The sequence below is a fragment of the Oppia nitens genome, unplaced genomic scaffold, assembly GCF_028296485.1.
Source record: "Oppia nitens isolate AA-2021 unplaced genomic scaffold, nextdenovo-longstitch-racon4-pilon3 scaffold2_pilon_pilon_pilon, whole genome shotgun sequence".
NCBI classification, from domain to species: Eukaryota; Metazoa; Arthropoda; class Arachnida; order Sarcoptiformes; family Oppiidae; genus Oppia; species Oppia nitens.
The window spans coordinates 1,068,279-1,080,789 of record NW_026533210.1 but is presented as its reverse complement, the minus strand read 5'-3'; positions in this window follow the sequence as shown (position 1 = coordinate 1,080,789).

Sequence of the window (12,511 nt, the reverse complement as noted above, 5' to 3'; positions counted from 1 at the left end):
TGTTATTTAATTACTTTTTTTTATAAATTTTTTACGAATTTTTTATATATATATAAATATTTATTTAATCGTTTGATTGTAAATCAAATCATATCTCTTATCGTAAGTTAATTTTTTTATTGCAGATAATAATCTCAAAAATATTTATAATTCAAATAATTTTATTACTTTTTTAAAATTTTCAAATGAATTAATTATTTTTTTTTTGATTTACTGTAAATACTAACTAAATATTTATTATAAAGTTTTAAATTAAATAATAATAAATAAATATTTGTTTATTAAGATTCTGTTGTGTTATAAAACACTTTAATTTTAATGTGTTTTTTACAAATAAAATGATTTAATTTGTTTTGAAATATATTTTTTTAAACAATTATCATAAAAGTTGACAAAAAAAAATAATAAATAGTATTGAAATATATTTTTCTTAACAAAATTTTAATTACATTATTATAATATATAATTTGTTTATAAGTTTTTTACTTCAATTAAAATAATCAAATAATTTCTAATTTAAAGTTAATTAAAGTTAATTTTTTTAGTTTTCTTTGAGACGACTTATTAGACAACTATTTTATATTCAATGACTATTGATTGACAAAACAAAACAACAAAAAACAAACAAATCTCTGGTAAAGAGCTAAACCCTGAGCTAAAGCTGACGGTTCCCATGAAATACTGATATATATATTGTATTTTTAATACATATATATTGGTTTCTAGTGTTAAATCACTATTTAAATTGGCATTTAAGACATCCAACTAATCATTTAGTTTTATTTTAAAAAAATACAAAAACTTTAGATCCCTGAGCGTGTCTTTTACTCCCCGATTCACTGAACAAACACTAAAAAACTATTAATTGACATAAAGTTTATATTTATATATAAATAAATATATTATTTCAAAGCTTATATAATATTAAAATAAAAATTTATTTTTTATATCAAAAAATCTCTTTAAAAATAATTCCTGTATTAAAACTATTTTGAATTTTATTTTAGACATTATTTATAAGAAATTAGTTTTTATATTGAAATAAATCTTTTGTTTTTGTTTTTATAATTAGTTATTAAATTTTTTGAAATAAATAATACTTATTTTTTGATTAATTATAATCTATTTTTACAATTAATAATTTCAAAGTTAAACTTGAAATTCATTTATAATTAAATTTATTAGATTTTATACTAATTTTATTTTCTTTTCAAACAAATGAATAAAATATTTTAATAAATATTAAATTTTTAGTTTAGATTATAGAGTAGTCTATACTTTGTTATACTTTTATTACTTTCTGTATATAAAAACTTTAATTATTTATAAAACAATTTTATCCAACAGTTTGTTATTTGGATTAAAAATATATAAGATTTTTATTGTAATAAATATTAATTATGTAATTATTTTTTTACTAAAACAGTAAATAAATTCAATTATTTATAATAATATTGTATTTCTGACTATTATTTGTTATTAATTAGTGTTAACTAAAAATTGTTTGAAATAAATATATTTTGTTACAACTTTTCTTAAAATTTTAATAATAAATAAAAATTGTAATTTTATGTTAATATTAATTAATATTATAAATATAATAATCAATTACTGTATTAAATATTAACCAAAAAAAATTTTCAATAAAATAGTATTTTTTATGATAATTAATGAAAATAAAGTGTAATAAATGACAAATTTTCTGATCATTTATTATAAATAAATTGTAATTTATAATAAACACAATGTTATTAATGATAAAAAAAATTATTATCTATTTATAATAATAACAATATATAGTAATACTGTATCTACAGGTTAGTATAGAAAGTATAATATATTACTGTATTTGAGGCAAAAATATATATTATTATCTCATAAATAATAATAATAAAAAAACTGTTAAATAAATCACAATTATTAATATATTATTTTTACTATTATTTGACTCCAAATAAAAAGTTAAATGAAATAATTATTGATTTTTTTTTCATTGTCTGTATAATCAATAATAATTTTTTTTGTATATAAAGACAAAATACAAATGTTTAGTATATATGAAGTAAATATGAAAATAAATTTATTTAATATTATAAAAATACAGTCATTGATAATTAAAAAAGCCTACGGCTTAACACTATTTATGTATAATTTATTTTTTTTAAAAACTAAACTATAAACTAATTTTTTATAACAAAAAAACGAGTGTTTTTGACAAAAAAAAATAAAATTTAGTTTAGTCTATAATTTATATATTTTTTTATGCAAAACTGTATTTTCAATGTTATAAAGTTTTTTCTCAATTTTTTTCAATTACTTTTTTAATATTTGTGTCAAACAAACAAAAAATAATAATAAATTAATTATAAAATAATAAGTGGTTTATCCTTAAAATTATGTAAGAAATTAGAGATTATTTACTCTTAAAAATAGAGTTTTTTTTAATTAATTTTTGTTTAATTAATATTTTAAGCAAACTATTGATAACAACAAAAAAATGTTTTTTTTTATTTAATACTAAAAATATACAGTAATTGTGATAAACACTCAAAAAGTAAGTTTAGTAGCGATTAAAGTATTACAAAAAAATATTACTGAATATATTATATTATTATTAGTTGTTATTTAATATTAATGGTTTAATATTAAAATAAAATGATTATAATTATGGGAACAGTAGCTTAAAAGTAGTCATCATTTTTTGAATAATTAAACTAAATATAGTTTTTTTAATTTAATAAAAATGTTATAATAATTAGTACATTGTTTTTGTATTAATTAAGTAATTAATCGGTTATTAAACGTTTGATGTTTTATTTTTGTGGTAAAAATATCAGATGTTCGGTGACATCAATAGAAAAAAAATATTATGTAATATACAGTAAAAGATAATATAATAAAAGTTAATATTTGATTAATACTTAACAGTAATTGTTTGTTCAGTAAATATAAAATAGTTTTAATTAATTAATTATATAACTCTTTATAAACCGATTCGTATAATAAAAAAAAATTTCAGATATTTTTAATCAATTCAATAAAATTTTCGGTAAAAAATAAGTTAAACTAACTATTGATAGGCTTTTTTTACTGTAAAACTATACAAAGCGTAGTCAAACACAGTGTATGAGTGGACATCCCTGGGGTTTAATAACTACTGTGAATGGGAATGGGATCCTAATCATTGAATTATCACTAATAGCCTAATCAGTTAGTCAGTGATCACTATTAAACTATTTAAACTTAATTTCATTTTATTGATAACAAACAAAAACGATAAATAATATATTGAAATAAATTTCCTAACAATGCAACCGTTTTTTTGGTGTAAATTACTCTCCAATGAATTAAAATTGATTTTATTGTTTGTTAATTGGATATACAATACATAGTAAAGTAAAGTACTGTACAGTATATATATATATTGAATATTTGAAACACATGTCAATCTAATTATTGTTTTATTATTATTTTATTATATGACCCTGTTTATATGTTAGTTGATATTGTTTAAGATAATTTATTACTTCAATTAACTTATTTATAACTTATATATATATATATAATCTTATCAATTAGTTTTGTTTTTCAAAGTTTTCTTGATTATTATTATTATTATTATTATTATATTAAGTCCTAATTTGTAATCCTAATTAATAATTTAGTTTTCAATTACTACTACTACTACTACTGTATTATTTCAAATCAAATTATTATTATTATTATTGCTGTTTTGAGAGCTACTACTACTAATAAAAATGCTAATAAAATTATTGCCTAATTATATTACAATACTTTTAAATGATAATAATTATTATTATTTTTACACGATTTATAAATTATTTTATATACTATTTATTTAATAATGTTTAAAAAAATAGATTATTTACAAAACAATAATATGTTTTTTAAAACAATAATTGTTGTTTTTATTAATAATAATTATATATTAAATTCAAATCAATAAACATTATATTATAATTAATTGCATTTATTGAATGTTAAGATCATATGTTAAGATATCACAAACAAATTGTTTTTATATATTATGTATTAGTATTTAGTTTTCTTATTGCAAACAAATATAAAAAATTCAATCAAATGTTTTAGTTTTAAAATTGAAAATTCTTGAAATAAATATCATTTCAAAAACGTTGTGCAAAAAAACATTTCACTTGAAATCACACATTACCTGTCAATATATAAAAGTTATATAAAAAATATATTTTCGTATATTTTATATATAAATGTTTAAAATTACATAAATTTACACAATATTTTTGAGACAAATTTTTTGTCACAAAATAAGTCAAGTGATAAAATATATATATAAAAAACTTTATATATATTACAAAAAAAGTGTTAAAAAACAAAATGCATTTTAATAGACACCAAATATTAAAAAAGTTCATGAAAAATATTTCAAACAAATATTTATTAAAATCAAATTAAAAGTCAAATAAATAGTTAATTTAATTTTTTTCTAATTAGATAATATTTTTTAAAAAAATAATAACATTAAATATATAGTGGTTATTAAAAAAATCAATCATTAATGTCAATAAAAAAACAATATATATTTATATAAAAAACTGATAGTAAATAGTAGTATTGTATTATTGAGTAAATATAGTGTAATATAATATATATTATATATATTTCATCAACTTTTCAAATTGAAAGTCTAATATCTTAATTAGGTTTTTAAGTTTTTTTTTAATTTTAAAATAAATATTTAATATGATTACGGATTTGCCATAATTTGAGTGACAATTTTAATTCAATTTAATGTTTGTTATAACTGTCTAATGTTTTCCTAATTTGAAATGTCATTGAAATATAAATTTAATGTTTTTTCTATTAAAGTTTATTAAGAAAAATATTATTTAAATCAATAATATTTCTTTTAAAATATATATTATTATTATTATTCATTCAACTTATTCATTGTTTAAATGCTAAATAATTTCTTTTCTAAAAAATAAAATAAATTTTATATTATATTTTACATTTAAATATGTGAATAAATAAAAAAAAACATTTTATATCTTTTATTTTAGTTTTTTTAAATAAATTTATTATACAAAAAAAAACATTTATTATTCTATACTTTTATATAATATAACAAATTGTATTAAATGTTAGATAAAAATGAAATTTATTTGATTTTTTTATAACACCTGTTATTAATGCAATTGTTGTTAGACTACTGTATTTAATAATAATAATAATAATATAAATGTATTTCTACTATTCAAAAGTTTATATTTGTTTATTGAAATAATAAATTCAAAAGTTTAAATTAATTAAAGAAATTTAATTAATTAAAAATGTAAATAAAATATATTTTCAAAATTTATGATTTCAAACATTATAATAATAATAATTGATAACAAACTAAACATAAAACTTTTGATTCAAATTATTATTCAAATAAAAAAATAACACAATTTCTATATTTATTTTGTTATTTGTCGTCAAAAAATAATTTAAAATGATTTAAAAGATAAATTAAGTTATTCTATAAAAGTTTATATATATTTAAAAAATTTTCATTTTTAAAACTAAATGAAATTTATGTTGTGTTTACTTAAATGGTTAGTTAAGCACATATACTGTCTATAATTTATACATACAGTAACTATTTTTGTGCGATAATATCAATTAAAATTTGTTAAAATAGTTTATATACAGAATATACAGTGAAATAATAATAATAATATATATAATAAAATGCAAACAGTTTTATATATATATATATAGAAAAGTGTCAGTCAGTCAAAAGTTATAGCCACTGATTATTTTTAATCAAACAAATATTTTTATTTATTTATATATAAATACTGACTGATAATTGAATTAATATACAAACAATTTAATATAAATGTAAATATGATATAAAACGAAAAACTATAGACAAATAAATAAAATAAAATACATTGAATTGAATTTATTTTTAGCTTATTTTTTATTAAATAAAATATTCTTATATTTGGAATTATTTTATTTTTGTTCATAATTTCTAAGAAATTTAATTATTATTATTATTATTATTAAATCTGAATTATTAGCAGTAATTTAATTGTTATTAAATTTAGATCAAAATTATAAAATATTTATTATTATTATTATTATTAAGTATTTTATTATATATTAAATTACTTAATATTATTCATAATTAAAAATTTGCACAAAAAAGTCATACAAATCATAGCGTGCATATAGTTTGCCATTTAATTAATATATTCATACTTATGTAGACTTGTTTGTGTTTATCTAATAAATGCTTAATAAATATTACACATAAAAATATACATCAATTTTCTATATATATAAGTAATAATAAAAACATTTTAAGCAAATCATGTCATAATATATGTATATATATAATAAGTTCAGTCATTCAGATCCAAACACCTAACCGGACGGACACTACTACTACTACTACTACTACTACTACTACTACTACTACTACTACTACTACTACTACTACTACTACTACTACTACTACTACTACTACTACCAGCACCTGTCCATCTAATATCATATGCACGACATGTCTATGATTTTAGCAGTGATTATATCATAACACCATTAAGTAGATGCCACACACTTTTATAACGTAATAATACTGTACATAAACCGCACTTTACTTAAACACACATTATTTTGTTTGTTTTTTTTATATAAATTTAAAAAATAAAAGGTAGACATCGCTAACTAGCATTGCATTTAACATCAGCATAGCATAGCATACATCACTTAATCTTTATTTGTTATCATTTATTTTATTATTATTTTTTTGCACAAATCATTTAATTTTTATGTAGCTCTAAGTCACATAACATTTGCTATACTAATATTATATCATATATATATATATATAGTAAAGGTATATCATATATATATAAGTTGTTAACCATAACTACTACTACTACTACTATATTTTTTGTTGTGTGCATACATATGACATCATGTCTTAAATATTTATAAATCGTTATCATTTGTAATCACATTATAACACACACATAAACATATAAACTGTATGTGACATACACACCGTTTTGCTTATCAAATTATATATATAAATAATAATAATAATAATGAATATAAAATATGTTTAAATTGTAGAAAATGTTAATTTATTTTTATTTTTATTTTTTTTTTTGATTATGCCGTGAAATTTATTAAATATTTAAAATGTTTTTTTTAAATCTATCCTAGAGTTATGCTAAAACATAAATAAATTATTATTTATTAAAAAAAACAAATATAAAGTTATATTTGTTTTTTTTAAAAAATAATATATGAATTAATTTATTTGATTCTTATTTATTTCAAAACATTTAAACAAATTTGTTATAATTATTAAATAATTTATTTATACTGTATATAGATATAGAAATTTATTTATTTTAACAATAAATACTATAATAACAATAATTATTATAACAATTGTTAGATTTATATCTAAATTATTATTTTTATAATTGTTTCATACTATAAATATTTGATTTTTATAATACAATGAAATATCAATTGATATATAAAATTATTATTACAGTTAAGCCATTATTTTTATTAAAAGCCAATGTTTAACCTAAATTATTATATGATTAAAAAAGTATTTATTAATTAAAGTAATATTAAGTAATTTTTGATAAATAATTGCATAAATAATTGATAACATTTTTTGTTGATAAGCTATAATCAAAATCAATAAAATATATTAACTTATAATAACTAAAAGTAATTGAACTAAAATTAATATTTATTTAATACAGTAGATATTAGTATCAAATTACTAACTAATAAAAAAAATAATAATAAATATTAATTTACTAAATATTTACTCAAAAAAAATTATTTGTTTTAGTGATAAATAATAATAATAATAACTATATATAAAAAAAATAAATCTCTATTTAGTTTATAGCAAACAGAGTATTAAAAAAATAAATAAATGTTAAATCAAAAAAAAAACTTAACACTAAGTAGCCGGTATTTACTATTAAAATCAAATTAAATTATATATGAAATGCATTTATAAAAAAAAACATTTATAGCAAATACAGTACTAAATAAAAAAAATCAATATAAAAACTATTTAATACTAATAATTTAATTTATAACAGAAAATAACAACAAAAAAAGTTTTTCAAAAAATAAAATAATTATATAAATAGTTAACAACAACAACAAACATACAGTACAACAAAAAAAAATTGAATCAAAAGTGTAGCAAAAATTTAATTAACAGAAAATCAAATTACTTGACTGTTGTTGAGTGAGTGTTAATGTTTTGTTAGTAACTTTCCTCCCGTTCCTCCCGTTCCCTCTCTAAACCAGACATCACCTAAAATCACATCAATCTTTTAGTGTCTGTCTCTCTTTCTTTCGTTTTGTTTTTATTATATCAATTTAGATCATTATTTTGTCAGTGATTTTATTTTTCCACTCTTTCTCTCTCTATTTGCCAGAAACCAAAAACCAACCGATGCTGACACATACCAGTGCTGCTGACAATCAATTAAATTTACTATTGTTTGAATACTACTATACAGTGACAACACTTTCTCTCACTATATATTTATATACTGTATATAAGTTATATAATTTATATACCATTATATAAATATTACATTATATATATATATATATATATGATATTTACCTGTATATTATGGTGTATAAAACTATATATCAATATATAGATATATAATTTATATCTATATATATACTGTCTATAAAATCAAATGCATTGACGCGAAAGCAAATAATTGGCGACAAATCTTATTAAAAGATGTTTTTTTTTCTCTTACTTTTATCGATAATATCATTATTACCACAACTAATATACAGACAATATATACTGTATATTAATATATATATATATATATATAACTTATAAGAGACACCAGTTTTTTTCGGTGGTGTCTAATGTCATCATTATTATCATCATTATTATCACTGATTCATATGATTATTATTATTATTATTATCGACAATAAATCTTAAGTAAAGTCTTCGGCAAACGACGGACTATTAGTTCGGGTAATGAATTCCGACGAACAGATCGGCTGCACTTCGTAAGCGGCCAACTGTTGCCGCAGACCGTGTTGTTGTTGTTGGCCATCGATGGTAGTGCTGTTGCTGTTGTTGATGCCGACCGCGACAGCCGCCGCCCGTTTAGAGGACACAACGATAGCGACGACTATACGAAGCACAACATATAGTATGAATAGTATAAACATTGCGTACAATATTATCAACAAAAAAGCGATCAAAACATCAAACTTGATGTCCAATATTGAAGACATTTATCATTAGATCAATGTTTTTTTACCAACAGATAATCGGGTAGTAATCGGCCGACTATTACTACGACTACTAGTAGTTGATTATGACATACGGTTTGTTACATACCTAACGGTGGCTATAATTATATACAGTGTATATCTCTAGTGAAAGCACTGATAGTTAAAAAAAACATTTGACTTTTTTCTGATGGTTTTAATTGAACGGTTGGATGGATTGGTTGACTATTTTTTATATATATTTTTTACTTTATATGATATCACAGTTGTATTCAATACAGACTTTAGTTTTGAAACACAACTGTTGACACACATGTATGCCCTCTGTGTGTGTGTGTGTGTCTATAGCAGTGTGTGTTTGACACTGTAATCGCAATTGCAATAAATCATTGATATATAATATATATATATATTAAGCCATGGCTTGAAATTGATGTCAAAAAAATACAATTGCAATGAAAACTCTTATATAATACCTGAGGCTCTAAATCCAAAAACTAATATAAAACAACAAAATACAGTCAAACCTCTCTCTCTCTCTCTATTTTTTTGTTATCAAATCAAAATTGATTGTATCCAAGCACTGGTAGGTTTTTCTGTCTCTCTCACAAGCAACTGGTGGTCAGCACTTATATTCAGCAATATTTTTTATATTAATAATATTTTTTGTTGTTTATATATATAGTATATATGTTTTTATTATTACTACATATTTATGTCAAATATATTGCACACAAAAAATATATAACATTTATATATATATAAAACCACAAACACTGAGATGTGTTAAACACATAGTAATAGTCTATAGTAGTTGAGTGAGTGGTTAGTAGTGGCGAAAATACCTGTGCGTTAAAACTATACATTTGTAAACAATTATTGAATGGATATATATATTCTGGCGTTTTTAGTGGCGTATCCATTGACCAGAAAAAACAACAGTTGAAATACATAATAATAAAACATTGATTTCTATAATAAACAAATACTAAAATAACTTATAAGAAAAACAAATTGTTAATTAAAATATGTTGAAAAACAATAGACAAATAATATATATATTTCAATGATTTTGTTTTTGAATATAATTATCAAAATTTTTTAAAAACAAAATCTTAATTTTCAAACTTATTTTTAGCACAGAATATATATCTATAAGAATATTCTCTATCTCTCTGTGTGTTTGTCACTGACTGTCGGCGCCTCTCTCTCTCTCTCTCTCTCTCTCTCTCTCTCTCTCTCTCTCTCTCTCTCTCTCTCTCTCTCTCTCTCTCTCTCTCTATGTTTGTGTTATTCACAGCAATAGTTCAGTGCTTTTGTCTATATATATGATATATTTTGCACATGAATTTTGGTGTTAAACCTTTAGAGACCTTTAGATATGTGATATAAAGTGCTGGTATTTGACTGTCATATACACTGACACTCATTGACACTGATAGACAAAAGCCATTAAAAGTATATATATCTATATCTAAGCCAACAAAACACTTCAAAGGTATTGAAAATATTTTTTTTTGTCAGTAAATATTAAATTTCAAATTTAACAACAAAAAAATAAAACATATTTTTCAAATACATTTATAATCACAAAAAACAATAAAATAAATTATTTTTCTATAAAAAAAATTGTCATACATTTAAAGCAAAATTTTTGAAAAAAGTAAATTAAACGCTAATATGTGTAAAATATTATTAAATTAAAAAAAAACTTTAGACTTATTTATCTGAAAAAAATTTATGTAATAACATGTAGTTTAGTATTAAAATTAATTAATTAGTAAAACATAAAATTGTTTTTATTATATGTCAATCAATATGTCATTTAAAACAGATATTATATTATACATTAATGTTTTGTCTAACAATTATTATTATTTTGTCTAAAATTTTTTGATAAAACTGTCGGAAATATTTTGTTTTTTAATATAATATTTTATATAAGCTTTAATATTGAAATATTATTGAAATTATTATTATTTTTTTTAAAAATTTTCTATAATTCAATTTATTTTTATAAAAAAAAAATCTAAAGTACAATACAACTCAATTTGAAATAATTTCAATATATATATATATATATTAAAATAGTTTTTCTAGTAATATGACCTAGATAGTTTCTAGTTATTAAAAAAAAAGTTAAAAAAAATTTCATCTGTTTATTAAATTAAATTGTCTAAATATAAGTTTAAATATTAACTTGGATAATTTGGATAATGGTAAATTTTGTGTATTATATTATTTTATGAATAAGTATGCGCCATCTATGTGCCACATATTTTTATTTTTAAAAAAACTTAATTTAATTTTTTTTAAATATAATTTTTTTTTTTTTATAATAATCCGTAAATTTTAAATCCAGTTTACAATTACCGACTGTTTGGTCGAACAACATTTTCGGCAAAATCTACCGAAACTTGAATACCGCTTACATTTACCGACATTGACTTCGAAACTGTGGCCACTGTTGGTCAGCAACTGTGGCCAACTGATGCCTCGTTCACTAAAAAAAAAACACTAAACTATTCGGTAAATTTAGGTTCAAATGTTATCGGCGATTCCCGACGGTGTCCGCAAATTGTTAGCCGATTGCCGTCAATTGAACTATTGCTGACTATTGACTGCTACGATAGTGCACTAAAAGTTTGGTGGATACCGGAGCCGATTATCAAATGATTAAGCAGTTTACTAATTGACGATTAACGATAACCAACTGTCCATTAAGTCATTGATAAAGTTTTATTAATATCTATTGTTTTTTTAATTGATTTCAAAATTCATTATTTTTTATATATATATTTAAATCTCTATCAAAAAAAAGTTTTGTTTATTTATATTTATATATATTTTATTTTCTCATAATTTGTTTGTTTCATAAATAAATTTATTTATATAATAATATATATTAAAATAAGTTTTGTTTATTATAATTTTTTTTAAATACTGAATATTTGTTTGTTTGAAAATATGTTTTATAAATTATAATACTGTAATATGATTTTCATTAAATATTCATAAAAATTTTCAATAAAAATAATATTGTTATTGATAATAAATATTTTTATTAAATTTGATTTTGTAGTTTTTATTAAAAAAAACTATTTAAAAAAATTATTAAATTATTAAAATTTTTATTATTAATTATTACATTATTTATTATTTTGATAAAATAAAATTAAATCAAATATATCAAT